The 15,777-nt window shown below is 35.6% G+C and overlaps 1 long non-coding RNA gene across 2 annotated transcripts; it reads left to right on the top strand.

The window, feature by feature from the left end:
* The first annotated feature begins 1,543 nt into the window (after nucleotides 1–1,543).
* LOC127439933 (uncharacterized) lies at nucleotides 1,544–8,424 on the top strand. Of its 2 annotated transcripts, none has more exons than XR_007897028.1 (5): nucleotides 1,544–1,634; nucleotides 2,692–2,828; nucleotides 4,428–4,592; nucleotides 5,111–5,300; nucleotides 8,085–8,424. It is a non-coding gene; the product is annotated as an uncharacterized LOC127439933 (long non-coding RNA). The 2 variants fall into 2 exon arrangements; XR_007897027.1 differs by having other exon boundaries at nucleotides 4,428–4,880.
* The last annotated feature ends 7,353 nt before the right edge of the window (nucleotides 8,425–15,777 follow it).

The raw sequence follows: 15,777 nt of genomic DNA, 5'->3' as shown, positions 1-15,777 counted from the left end.
TAAAATCTTCCAGAACCCACAGTGTAGATCAGAGGGAAATATTGAGTTCTGATGAAAGCTTGGGAGCCTGGTGATACTGCCTTTGTTTTTGCACAGTCATTACTGTTTATTTCATTCCTGGTAACTGGAATCAAAAGACCTAATAAAGCCTCTTTTGGCCATGCCAATTAATTGAGCGAGAGACTAATCCCAAAGATTTAAGGCTGAAATCCAAGAGCTGGACTCTAAAGATATGCCTCTTTACTGGACTTTTACTAGTTTAATTGCTTGGGGGATTAAAACCTCTCTTTGAGAATGTATTTGAGAATGGAAAGAGTCAATGTGAACATCCTTTATTTATCACAGGAGCTTATATAAACGTGATTAATCTGGCAATTTAATAACAGTGTACACTTTTTTAATAGATAATAAATTCAGAGATTGAAAATGACATTATTATAGTTTGTATTTATGAGGCATTACACATGACAATTTATTCCTGACTCTGAAAGCAACCCAGTTTATTTAATGTGATGGAAACGTAATTTTTCCACAAGATTTATGTGTTTTGTCTCAGTTAATGAAGTGTTGTGTTTGAGGGAGATTATGTTTTCCTAGTGATAAATCTTTTTCGTCATTAGATGAATATAGAGGCTCAGTGTTTGTTTGTGCAGTCATCTGCTTCTAAACGAGTTCTGGTAACTTGAGGGAGACTAGTCTCAGTGTGTTATGTACATATCAACCAGCAGAGGGCGAACTTAGATCATTTACGCACTGGCTACAAGCTAAGTGATTGGATAGGACGATTAGGACATTATTGTTGCTAATTATTTCAACAAAAATAGTTAAAATATTCAAATTTCTTGCTAAATAAACAGGAGTGTTAAAGGGAAAAAATGAGATGAACTGGCATAAAGAACATGAACTAGACCTGGCCTATTTCATTTTTAGCATTGGTTAGCATATCACTTCACTATTAACAAAAAAGTACCATAGTATTACCATACAATTTTTGGGCATGGTATCATGGTACTGCCAAGGTTTTTTTTTAACCATGTACCATGGTAATTCCATTGTATTCTCTGAAGTACCTTGACGTACCATGTAGCATACTATGGTAAATGAATATGATATTCATTCAGTGCCATAGTAGATATTAAAGTACCATGATATTAGGCTTCCATCTAATACCACACCATGGGACTAAATATGCGTCATGAACTGATTAACATATTATTTGTGCTTCTGTGTAAACACTGTTATATAAAGTGTGTTTAAATGTGTGTTCCAGATCTTCAGAAGCTCCTTCAAGAAGTGTACCAGAATGTAAAATTGGCGGTACTTCAGAAAATGAATTTATCTCTGTACCAGACAGGTGAACCTAGAAATGACCACACTGCATTTGCTTAATATCAATCATAGTTCATTTATTCATTAATAACAATAATCTGTGTGTATGTTGTCAATCAAGTCATCTGATCATCATGTGAGTGTGAGATGACTCCTAACTGCTATAATGTGTGTTTATTGTGGGCTTTCATGTGACCACCTGTCTTATTATTATACAGAATCACATCTATGTCAGTCAAAGTCCATCCTGAGAGCGAACAAAATACAACTGCTGGTGAGAAGATAGAGTCTCAGAGAGTGAAGAGGTGTGTCTGCTGTTACAGCACCTTCTGCATATGATAAATGAGTATATATATATATAAACTTTAATATTTCGCTTAGACACATACAGAAATTATAGTTTTATAGAAAAGGGAGCTTTCCTCTCCAAACAGATACTTGTCAACTTAAAGGAAAAGTTCACCCAAAAATGAAAGTTCTCCCATGATTTACTCACCCTCATGCCATCCCAGATGTATATGACTTTCTTTCTTCTGCTGAACACAAATGAAGATTTTTAGAAGAATATCTCAGCTCTGAAGTTCCATACATTGCAAGTCCATTTTGATCTGTTTCTCATCCACACCTATCATATTGCTTCAGAAGATATGGATTTAACCATTGGAGTCATATTGATTACTTTTATGCTGCCCTTATATGCTTTTTGAGCTGTAAAGTTTTGGACCCTGTTAATTTGCATTGTATGGACCTACAGAGCTGAGATATTCTTCTAAAAATCTTAATTTGTTTTCAAAAGAAAAAAGAAAGTCATACACTTTCTAACCATTCCTTTAGCAAACTGGGTTCCTCTGGAGCGATAGACTGGATTGTGAAATTACACTTCAATGAACAGAGCATTGCACCTATTAAAACATTGCAGTGTTCCAGTTTACATCTTCACATATTATTAAGACACTAGAAATAATGAAAGAAATAATTATATAACTAGAAATTAGTCTGGTTTTATTTGTATATGTTAATGGCATTGCAAATAATGACTTGCTTTGTTACACCCACTAATACAGCTGCGGGGCTTTGTATGGGCTTTTTTTTGTTTTCATTAATTCCACTTACTATGGTAACTAGCGATTATGACGTAAATTTGCTTGAATTAAGCAGCATGGTTAGGGTGCAGCAAGCTTGGTCCTCATCATGTCTGAGCTAAAAGCAAGCAGACAGGGTGTAATCCCAATGAAACAACTCCATTGCTTTACAGTTTAATTCATAAGCTGCCTTGCCCTCTGTAAGACTGCAGTGTACCATTGTACGTATCTCACGTATATGAAACTATTCTGCTGTTTTTCTTCATATTTTTCCTCTTAGTTTCCCTGGACGACAAACCTCAGACACTAGCCAGCTTGTCCATGAGAAGCCATGCTGAATGAGATAAAGGCATATTTTGTGGGCAAAACAAAAGAGTTGACACTAAGTTTGTCCGATGCTCTGGACCGCACTGCTAAGTGAGTCCTGTCTTCATGTGGCACCACACGTGGTGAAATAGTGACCTTCATTTTATGTGTAGTTAGTTGTCACTTTTAATTAAGTAGTATAGGAAAAGGTTATTAAAAATTGTGAAAAACTTGGTGACCAGTTACAGGATCTAGGTTATATACTTTCCCATATTCATTCATATCAATTCTAACCTAAAGTCTTGATGTTGCTTAAAAAAAATAAAGTTAATGGACATTTTAGGGGCCGTTCAGACTGAACATGCTCTTGTACTAAAATAAAGCAAGATACAGTGCAATGAATAGGACAAACGCAGGTGTCTTCAGACACATTTAAAACGTTTTTCTTCTAAAAAGTGTAATAGTAATTTTGAAACATACATATGTATAAAATCATGACCACTTATTGTATGTGAGATGAGTAGTCATAACAGTAACCTTATAAAAGCTCTTTCATTCTACATGGGGCAGCCATGTTATCATCACATGACTAGCTGAATACTACTCGCTTTATCTCAGTAATTGCCCTGTTATTGGACACTATCACTCATGAATTAAATGAATCCTGGTTTACTGTGCACAGTGAATTTCTACAATGGAATCTGTAACTGAAAACTACTGTTACTAAATGATGCAGCATCCGGGCCACTAGGTGTCAGTGTAAGCCAATGTAAGCCACTCCGACATACTTCAAAAGATTACAGTGCACCTTTAACCTGACACAGCTTAAAAAGTGTGATGCTCCTGTGTGAGGGAATTTGTTTTATCCCCTTTTCTCCCAATTTGGAATGCCCAATTCCCACTACTTAGTAGGTCCTCATGGTGTTGCGGTTACTCACCTCAATCCGGGTGCTGGAGGACAAGTCTCAGTTGCCTCCGCTTCTGAGACAGTCAATCCGCGCATCTTATCACGTGGCTCATTGTGCATTACACTGCGGAGACTCCCAGCATGTGGAGGCTCATGCTACTCTCTGCGTTCCACAATTTACCACACACCCCATTGAAAGCGAGAACCACTAATCGCGACCACGAGGAGGTTACCCCATGTGACTCTACCCTCCCTAGCAATCAGACCAATTTGGTTGCTTAGGAGACCTAGCTGGAGTCACTCAGCACACCCTGGATTCGAACTCGCGACTCCAGTCTTGTGCGATACTCTTAAAAAAACTGCAAGACCAGCACAACAGTCAAAGGCGTCCATCTAATGCATGTTTACATAGAAAAAGAATTGAAACAAAGTGTGGAGGACACAACAACACGTTTAAAACGAACGCGTTCTCACGCTAAAAAAGGAGCAAGACGCAGCGCAACGAAGAAAACAGAATGCAGGCGTCTCGTTTTTTTACAGCTGAAGTTCTTTTTATCCTGACACAGCACTGAAAAAACAATGCGCTCATGTGCGACACCCTGAAAACAAAAACAGAAAAATGTGGCGCAACGGTCAAAGGTGTCTGTCTAACACATGATTACACAGAAAAACAAATGGTAAAACAGTGCCGATGCATCAACAACCCTTATACTGATATTGGAAAATATGAAGTAATGTTGTAGTAAAAAGGTGAAAAACTAGAGTCTTCACACTTCACTTCACTTGTTTTTCTCTCTTTCTAGGAAGAGATGGGATTTTGGGGTCCAGAGATTCCGGTCTCCTTGCAAAATGGCATCCCGTGGATGAATCCATTCTGCTGTGACCTCCTTCACTTCTGTGGCCTCTACGCCAACAGTGCAGCGCTCAAAACCCCCTGATACCACTGAGGATCCTTACAGTACTCAGTGGTGTGTGTGTATGAATGCCTATGTCAGCTCCAGTGCTTTTGAAAACACTGGTGCAAAGTGATAGCTCACCCAAAAATAAAATGCTGTCATCATTTACAAACCCTCATGTTGTTCCAAACTTGTGTCTTCCTGTTTGAGATGTAGAATATTAACCTCAATCACGATTCACTTTCATTGCTTGGAAAATATATGCAATGAAAGTGAATGGTGACTGAGGCTAATATTCTACCTACTATTGTGTTCCATGGAAGAAAGAAGGTTGTGACGTGGGTTTGGTATAACATGAGGGTGAGTAATAATGACAGCATTTTCTTTTTTTGGGTGAACTATCTTTAATACGATGTGTGTGGGAGTGTGTGCGTTTGGTAAATGTTAACGTGAATGACCCTATAGGATGTAGTTGTCCATGTAATCCAACAAACACTTGTAGTTGCAAGAGTATGTATGCATTCAACATTTCTGTTTGTGCTGATATTATACTAACACACTCCTTCTTGGTGCATGCGTGTCTACTCAAGGCTCTCGGCGTTGCTCAGAAGCCTGGCCCCCATCAAACACTCAGACAGGAGGATAACATGTTTACTGGACAAGTTGAGTAGATTTACAGAAGGCGACACACTGCGAGTTCACCCACACAGCTTTCTCAGGGTCCTAAACTCCCTCCAACCCTGGGAGCTTTGCTACCCAGACCTGTGTGTAGCTTTAGAGGTACTAGACGACAGACACTGCTGCTTTCTAGCACATGCTTCACTTTAATGTGATCAAGAACATAGCTGGACCTCTAGCCACTTAAAAATGTATGACTTAGAATGAATGTTGCTGCATTAGACAACAAAATATCAAACCATGTGGCATGTTTTTTAAAGAGAGGTGGCACATTTTTCAAGCACAAAACATTCTGGCTGACACACGTAGGTGGAAAATGTTAATGTGATGAACTACACTTATGGTTACTCTGCCAGGACACTTGTGTGAACTTGAGGCGAAGTGACTTGTTATATCCAAAATAAATAAATAAATACTTGTAAATAAAAAGAAAAATGGCCTTGAAACCAGTCGGTCAAAATCAATTGCAAAAAAATGGCTAAGAAAAGTTACATTAGTTCTAAGAGAAAGTCTAGCATATTTTTGCAGATGCTGCTTGGTTTGAAATTTAGTTTTCTAATGCCAAAAATATGTATACGTTTTAAAGTGTGACATACAGTAATTGTCCAAATGCAGGCCACTATATACTGGACCGTTCCACATCTAATTAAGGATCTTTGTTATTAATTTAATATCATGATTCTTAATATATCTCTATAATTTTCCAAGAAACTCCTCTTCACATACCATCATCACACACAAAAGATGAGTTTAATGGAAATTGAGTATAAATAGTGAATGACAGTACCTGTCAGCTGCAGAATTATAAGCTATTTGCGTGTTGTAGTCTTCCATACCGAAAGATTAACTGTAACTTTGTTGGTAAGACTCCCATTTGAATCAACACAACACTTTATTTGGTCTTTTCTCAGTTTGATGATTTTGTTAATGATAAATAAATACATCAAATAATTTTATTAAGTGTTATTACTTGTTCACTTCAAAAATATTCTGCCATCTTTGGCTGCATTATAAACGTACCTATTTTAGTTTCTGCATCACTACCAATTTGTCTTCCATTATCGGTGTGCTACACATGATGCCTTTTTCACAGGTCTTTATACAGTCACTTTCTTTCCTTAAAGGAATATTTGGGATTCAAAACAAGATAAGTTCAATCAACAGCATTTGTAGCATGACGATGATTACCACAAAAATGTATTTCATTTTGTCCCTCCTTTTCTTAAAAAAATTAAAAATCAAGGTTACATTGAGGCACTTACAATGGAAGTCAATGGGCCCAATCCATTCAAATACTCTGTTTCAAAAGTATAGCCACAAGACATAAACAATATGCATGCTAAGATGATTTGAGTTAAATAAAATCATTAACTTTTTCGGTGTAAATTTATATACAATTTAACAACTTTGTTGCCATGTTGCCGTAACGCCGTAAACACTAAAATGACCGTAAAAATGAATATTTAAACATACTTTCAGCTCAAATAATAAACAAGTTTTAACAGAAGAATTAATGTAAGTGGTTTATAAAATTAAAAGCTTCACATTTCTGCCTTTAAACTCTCCAAAAAGAATGGTTTCAAGTTCTTAAGTAATTATTCAAGACTAGTAAACAGTCAGTAATAAAATGACAATAAAACAGTAAAATGATGGAACAAAAAATACAAATTAAAAAAATCTGTGCTTTTTTTAACAGCTTTAAAAGTTTTTAACAGCAGTTTCAAGAATTCAAGTAAACATTCAGAATGAAATGCAACATAAAACTACTACTGGTCTTTACTGTTTGATTATAATACATTAATACTTTTTAAAGCTACTAAATTTAGTCAGTCAAGAGCAGAGAGTGTTTTCTCATTTTCTTGTTTTGGTTGTTTGATTATTATAATGACACACTAGACAGCAGCAGGTCTATTAGCTTACATTTATACTTACAAGTCCGACATTTTAATGCAAATCCACTTTTTTCTCCACTGTTTATGTTCACTTTAGACATCACTCTCTGTGTTTACATGAATACCTCACCAAGATGGGCATTTTAATGGAATTTTGAACCATTCAGGCTCGCATCAAACAGGGTGCAAATTACGTGCTCTTGGTTACTTTCAACAGCAGAATAAAACTATGAACTTTCTATTAAGTGACACAGGCTTAGGCTATCACAAATGTAGCTGGTTATTTTATTTTTTTGTTATTGATGTTTTAATCAGAAAATTCTCTTTTACTTGCCTCTTCAAAAATCCACTTGTGACAAGTGGACAAGCATTAATGTCGAGCCCTGCTTGATACATTTTTTATTTTATTTATTTTATTTTTTTTTAAAGGAGGGACAAGTTGAAATCATTTTTTAGCTACTTGTTAGCTGCTTCTAGTACAAGTATGTGCTTTTTGTCCTAGATAAGACACCAGTAAAGTGTAGTAAGACAGTGTTTTTCTCATGTTTCCCCAAGAACATCTCTGTCATCAATAATCATTACCCTCACAGAAAGGAAACAACTCATTTTGTCATTTAAGCAGCTTACTCGATCGTTAACCGTGACCGTTTTGTTTGGAAGTTTTGCGAAAGTTAAACAAAGTTTAGCATACACATTGTGGACAGTTGGCTGAGTTTCATTCATTCTATTTGATAATGTATTTGTAATTAAGTTTTAGATCTCAGGTGTCCCAACTTCCAAAGCCATTCATCTTCTTTAATTGTAACTGCAGAAATGCTGCTGACCCCCTAAACCGAGTCTAGACAAGCCGCCAGTAACAGCCAGCCATTTGGGCCATATAATGATGGATTATTTAGTGTGTAATAAGCTATTGTCAGGAACTGGGAGGATAGACTGCAAGCGGGTTGTAATTACGAGAAGTGGTCTTTTATCTTTCTCTATTTCTCATTTACAGATAGTGAGGCAGAATGTGGTAAAGATGCCTAAAGCAGAATACAACACATGGCTACACAGCAGAGTCAAACAATCACAGTCCACCAAGAGTGCAACACACGACTTTTTTGCTATCATAACAAACTCACAAATTGCATAAATGTTTTTCATTATGTTACAGTATTTTTTTTCACTGTAATACAACAAAAAAATACTTTATTAAAGTAATGGTAAAATGAAAGAAAATCACCATTTAGAATAAAAAAAGAAAATAAAAAAAGAAAAGATTCTCTCTCTATTTTGCTCTTTTATTACAAACTCAAAAATGCCATGAATGTTTTTGTGAATCTCTGATCAATTTATTTGCTGTATTATATAAAATCATAATACTACAGTATTTTTTATTTTTTATTTTTTTTATTTTACTGTAATACAATGATACATTACTGTATTTAAGTAATGGTAAAATGAATGAGAATCACCATTTAGAATTACAATAAAATAAAAATAAAAATAAAAAAGTTGCAAATTGCATTAATGTTTTTGTGAATCTCTGATCATTTAATCTCTGATTTACATAAACTCATTATATTACAGTATTTTCTTTCCCCTCTAGTACAATGATGAATTACTGTATTAAAATAATGGTGAAATGAATGAGAATCACCATTTATAATTACAAAAAAAATTACAAAACATTACAACAACAAAGTTCTTTTCTGAGTACTTCTGATTTTGGGGGGAAAAAAACATGACCCCTAAATTTTCTTGAGAGGCACACAATTTCAAACAATATTTCTGTCTTCTTTCTCAAAAGAGATTTTATATGTGTCTCTCTGCTCATGTTCGGTCTCCTCTATGTTCATTTAAAAGCACATTTTGTATTATGTGTCATGGGGAAATAAACTTTCAGAGTCATTTGAGTAAGAAAGATGTTTTTACTGTCTCTGCTTTATTGAACTACAACTTGTTCAGTCACCCATGACAGGTATCCATGTGTTCCTGCTATTAGTTAAATGACTTGGCCAACATAAGCAGTGCAAATTCAGCTCTATACACTGATCTACATGTTGTTCAGTAATTTCAGCTATTTAGGGACAAAGATTGTGACATTTTAGGGATTTCTTAGAATATGTAGAGGAAAGTTGTTGCTTTATGTATATGTGTGTGTCTCATTCTTCCTGTCACTAAAGACACTATTTGACAAACTATTTTTCAAATATGCTCACCTCTTTTATCATGTCATGAACTGTGCCAGTGCCCTTTAAAATCAGCAGAATTTCTTATCTAGAATGATAAGCAGTCCCCCTGCAGGTGGAATTTTGGGTAAGATAGGGGTCAAAGTTCACACAGTTAAAGTTGGGGGGGGGGGGGGGTTGCTGTTGTTTAGAAATTTCTTGAATACCTCAGTGTTTGGTTCTGGGACACATCTCTGCCTCTCAAAGCTCTTTCTGAGGATTGCATTATACTTTCTCCTTCACAGACACTGACTGTTGCATTGTCTTTGCATCATTGCATCATCTCTGGTTTTGTACATTGATGCTGCAATAGACATGCATGGTCAGAGACATGCATGGTCAATCGCCAGGCACCAAAATGTAAATGTTGTATTTAAAACACAAGAGGGAACGGACAGTTGTTCATTTGGTATATTGCTAATTTGATGCGTTTTGAAATCAACAAAGTTATGCAATGTAAGAAAAACAAAACAGAAAGTGTGTGTGTGTGGGTGTGTGTGTGTGTGTGTGTGTGGGGGGGGGGGGGGGGGTTGGTAGGTGCAGTCTGTGCTTTACCACATCTACTGGAAAATTCAATATTTACTCTTCAATTACAAGCAGTACCCTCCAATGCACAAGAGATGGAAAGTCAACCCAACATTATCTTATGTCATGTGACACAAGAAGTCATGAGACTTTAACCTTTGAACTTCTAATCCAGTTCCTATTGGTGTATTTATGATGCTCACAAAGCTTGTCAACAACATGTCTAAGTCATATTTCACCTCAAAAACAAAAGATAAAAATAGAAAATTATATTTTGCATGAAGAACATGAAGCCTGTTTTTTGGACCATTAAGATTTTTGACATTTGAAATTATTCAATTAAATTCAAAAATGTTCTTGACATGTCTAACATTAGGATACATCCAAGAACATTTCATTGTAATCTTTGTGGTGAAACAATAATTTACTTGCACGTATACGGCATAGTTTTCTTATTTTGAATATAAGAGTAAAAGATATTTTATATTTTTTTTATTATTTACAACGTATACTCACTTAGATTCTTAAAAACAAAAATAAAGTCTTCGGGATGCATGTGTTATTTGAAAGTCCTAACATTCCAGCAAAAGTCATTATGAGTTACAACACAGTGACTGAATTCTGTGCACACAGTGATGTTCTTGACCTAACTGATGGTGTCCTGTGTCATAGTCATGATGCAAGAGTGACATACTCAGTGAGATCACTGTGACCTGCCCCTCACCTCCTAATGAAATGCAAAGGTTTAGTATTTGAATAAACTATGTAATATTTCTATTTGCTATAATAAGTGGCTGCATATTGCCATACCTTAACCAATCACATCACAACTTTTATCGGTTTATGGCCAGGTGCTAGAATGCAGACTTCAAAGTTCACCCACTTGAGACAAGTCCTAGCAGGATGTAAATTTACGTCAATTCCCTGACTGTGTTTTTCTAGAGTAGGCACAAGCACCACAGTGACCACAATTAGTAGTGAAACCAAGAGACTGAGCGCAGGAAGCCAATCTATTTTGGTTAAAAAAACATACTTCTAAGGAAGTTCACATTTACAGTCATGCCCCAACTAGAAAATCTGCATTACAATCCATTCAGGAAAAGAATGTTTTAATGCAATAATTATTTCTACTTCCTTTACTTTTCAGGGTCCCAGTCTACTGAAATTTACCATAGGAACACCTGAAGGTCAGCAGGTTTAAATTGGCTTACTTCTTTAAAAGGAAGGGGTATATGTAAAGTAAGATGGGAATATCCCCTATTATACAGTGCAAGAGTCGGTTCAGGAAGTAGCAATCCCGTCTCATCCATCCTTCGGACCCGTCTTGACTCTCTATGGTCACTAAAAATTCCAGGACACTTCTCGAAAAGAGTAGGGGTGTAATCCCAGTATCCTGACCAAATTCCCCCTATTGACCCTTATCAATTATGGCCTCCTAATAATCCCCATCCATGAATTGGCTATATCACTCTACTCTCTCCTCTACATCAATAGCTGGTGTGTGGTGAGCATACTGTCACACTATGGCTGCCGTCACATCATCCAGGTGGATGCTGCACACTGGTGGTGGTTGAGGAGAGTCCCCTGTTCACTGTGTAAAGCGCTTTGAGTGTGGTGTCAGAAAAGCACTATATAAACATAACATTCATTCATTCATTCATTCATTCATTCATTCATTCACTCATTCTGTTTATGACATCAGTCCATAGTATTTCAGCTTCATTTTATAATAAAAAATAAATAATGTTTAAGTGGAATTCATGGTAAAGAACTACAGTACCCATGATCCTGAAGAGAAATCTTCCACCAATCACCAAAACAAAGCACGCCAAAAGAGCCACACAGCGACCGCCCACTACCATGATGCACTGCGAATGACGCAATGGAGTCATTCTCCTTACATTCTCAAACTACTTATATATTTGTAAATATGTAAATATTTAGCTATAAAATTTAAATATATTGTGTCTGTAGTTATAATCAACAACTTTCATTTAAAAGTTTAATATTTTTCGAGTGGGTTGGCACTGTTACTCTCTATTATGCAGCGCTCTAGAATCCTTGATTCTGATTGGTCATTGTAGCATTCAGCAGTTAAATATTTCTGAATATTGTTTCTTATGGGTTTAAACTTGTCAAGGGTTTCACTTGTATACATGCACACACTTTTTCTCTGTTTAAAGCCAAGACTATTTCATTGGCATATAATAATGTTTTTAAAACATATGTTCTTATTTATCCTCCTGCTGAGTAATAGCTTTAACAAAGGGCAAAATCTTTGCAAATCTACCATCCATTGATTAAAATTAGTTACTGGTTCTTTTTATTGGATGATGCAATCTTGTGCACTTTCTACAAGGATGCAATGGCTGATAGTTCTTCGGCGATTAAAATACACTACCAGTCAAAAGTTTTGAAACACTTGACTGAAATTTCTCATGATCTTAAAAATCTTTTGTTCTGGTTAGGGTTAGGGTGTAAGGTGTATGCTTAAATGTTTGAAATTAGTTTTGTAGACAAAAATATAATTGTGCCAACATATTAATTTATTTCATTATAAAACTAAAATGTAATAAAAATAAAAAAAGTTTTTGAAATTGATGACTTGGACCAAATAATAAAGAAAAGCAGCCAATAAGTGTCCAACATAGATGGGAACTCTTTCAATACTGTTTAAAAAGCATCCCAGGGTGATACCTCAAGAAGCTGGTTGAGACAATTCTAGGCAAAGGGTGACTACTTTGAAGATGCTAAAATATAACACAGTTTTGATTTATTTTGGATTTTGTTTAGTCACAACATAATTCCCATAGTTCCATTTATGTTATTCCATAGTTTTGATGACTTTACTATTATTCTAAAATGTGAAAAAGAAAAAAAATGACAATAATGAGTGTGTTTCAAAATTTATGACCGGTAGTGTATGTGTGTGTGATTTTCTACACATTCAGGAAGTGAAACTATGGCAACAGCATGATGTGGCTTAATCTGTCGCTCTCTATCTATCAGTTAATGCTCAACGGCACAACAGCATGCTGCCTCAACCAGTTTTAAGGACATTCAGTCAAAGCCATCATTGTTTCTTTATCATTTCTTTTAAACAAAGAATGCAATGGATCCACTGTATCTGAAAACATACCTGATGTTTTACTTACAAACATCTTGGTTACAGGAAAAAAGATGATATCTAAGATTTATGGTGTAGATCGCCTTTCAGCACCCATATAGGCCAACTATCAACATTAGTTTACATGTCAGGGACTATGTAAACTATCTTCTAGCGCAGTGGTTCTCAACCGGGGGTAGGGGCCCACAAAGGAGGCTCAGCAAACTTCCATGGGGGCTCAATATGACTTAAAATTATTTAAAATAAGCTAATAAACTATATTATAATATTCTAACTTGCTATAATCTAAAAAGCTAAAAATAAATAAATGTAAATACTGACTAAAATGTACAACTGACAATTTCTTAATTTAACAAATCCCTTCAACAACTGTTTTTATTGAAGAACATACAGTTCTAAAAACTTCTGGAATTACAAAATTAATCAAGACTAATTACTTTATCTATTGACATGCCTAGTTTCTGTTAATAAAGTTTGAAAACTAGTAGCTTTGTCAACATTAAATTATATCATTAATGAATTTTCTTAATAAAATAACATTTTAAAAAAGTATAAAATTTATGTCTTTGATATTTTTGCTATGTTGTAGCCATTTTATAAAAGCAAAACGCATTCAAAGCTGCCAGGCTTTATAGTGAGCAATGTCCTTTAGTCATGAACATTTTTGACCTCACACCTTATTGCTTAACTGTTAAGAATAATTCTAAATGGTTTTTTTAGTTAACAAAGAATAATTCTTAATGGTTTCTTGTACAATTTCAAGTGAGTGTGTCACCATAGAATAGGATGGATTATAATAGTTCAGGATGTATACCAAAAGGTTGCAAATTCAATCCCAACAGGTTTGAGATCACCATTGTGGCCTTGAGAAAATAAATGTAACCCAAATTTGCAAACCATGCACCGTGGGCAGGCCCATATATAATCTGTGCACTTTTTAAAGTAACATTTAAGAGCAGCAACCAATTAACTGAATAGCAGGGTAATTACATTTCTTGTTAGTTTTCTTTTTCGGGTTAACAGTGGCAATGTTGCATAACATTACAGTCTGAACAAACATCATGATCACACTGGAAGTTGGTTAGCATGTTGTTTCCGAGAGTTCCAGTACCATAGGATCAGCCACTTTATGCACTGACAAGCGCCATCTCCCATCAGACATTTTTGCGTCAGCTCAAGCTGTTTACCTTCCCTTGTGGTGCAACCAGAAGTTTGTTACATCAGCATCGAGGGATATCCGTGTTTAGATCCCGCATTGAAACCATGAAGTAATTGCGTTCACAAACTTGACGCATAATCATTGATGAGCCCAATTTGGAGGTTGCATTTTTCCCTCTAACATTACATTGTTACTCCACTGATGGTTAGGCTTAGATATGAGGTTTGGGTTGGGGTGTACAGTTTATAAAATATACATTCCTCTTCACTGTATTACAGCCTGTTCAGATGAAAACAACTCGGTTTACGACTCACTTTTGGTGCCCATCTTTGGACATTTCATGTGGAAAATGGAGTTCAGAATTGACACCCCTCCCCACCTTTACTCACACTTACTCATATATGTCTCAGCACACTCACACATATACAAATACTAATTTTACACCAGGACTGTTTTAAGACTGGTGCTTGTGAGCTTTGAAGAGGTCGTAGGCAGTGGTAGGTTTAGAACATTTTTTAGACAGTATTTTTAGGGAGGCAATCCAATCATACTTGAATTGTAGGAGAGAGGTTTTCCCTGTTTGCCACAAATAGGGGTAGGGGCCTCCAAAATAAAAAATCATGATCACACAGATATTAAACTAGAAGCCTGAAGTGCATATTTTATACTTAAACAATGTAATTTGCATATAGGACTAGACTAAAGATAAAACTCTAAACGTGTCCATGATTCCTTTCAGGATAAGAAGAAATAACTTCATCCAAGAATACAGAAAAATGTGTGTTTTGTTTAATGTCATTCTGTCGTTGTGAGCTTGTATTTCTAGTCTTGGTGACACACTGAGTCATCTTGAAACCAGGTGCTTCTCACACACCAGTACAGGAAAGACTGGCAGTTATTCTCTTATTTTCTTGTTTCAGTTTGCATTAATTGATGCGTTGTGTGATTTGATGGTTGTTCTCCAGCAACATTTATTTTTGTTTTGATAATACTGCCTTTTAACCAGAAAAAAAGACAATCAAACACTATAGTAGTATTATATCATTATAGTTGTACACAAATATAAATCCTGAGATAATGTACATATCAAGTCCATGCTTGTACTGTCATTGGTCAATACATACTTGTGTTGAATGGAGAAGCTTTTTCTGACGTTCATATTGTCGTTTCAGTCTTTATTTTGTATCTTTAAGAGAGAACCACAAAAACACTTACAAACTCAAGAGAGGTTTTCAAGAACTTAATCCTTGAAAAAGCCTTTGCCCTATTTGACCTTCAGCATCACATGTTTGTTCTCATCCGTTTGTGATCTGAAAAACTATTTGGCTGCAAAGCTCCTCCACAGATGACTTTGATCTGTAATATGTCCCTGCAGGGTTCCTCCCTCTGATCTAGCTTGAAATAGTTGTGAAACTAGTCTATCCATACTGGTATTTTTGTGCTGAAGCCGTTTGTGTTGATGTCAGACAAAAAGAAAGTTGTCTGAAATTAGTATTACAATAAAGCACAAGTTCAAGAACAACTTGACAGAGTTCGAGTCTGTTGCTTCAACATATTCCAATGTCACATCAATGTATATTACAAACTGGGTTTTATATAGCTCAGAAAGACTGAGGATTTGTACCAGGTATAAAACTTAAAGAGATTGCTGTAGAGAGGTTGAGTT

This window comes from Myxocyprinus asiaticus, chromosome 4 (assembly GCF_019703515.2).
Source record: "Myxocyprinus asiaticus isolate MX2 ecotype Aquarium Trade chromosome 4, UBuf_Myxa_2, whole genome shotgun sequence".
Classification (NCBI taxonomy): Eukaryota; Metazoa; Chordata; class Actinopteri; order Cypriniformes; family Catostomidae; genus Myxocyprinus; species Myxocyprinus asiaticus.
The sequence above is the reverse complement of the archived record's forward strand: the minus strand, read 5'-3'. Positions and strand labels throughout refer to the sequence as shown.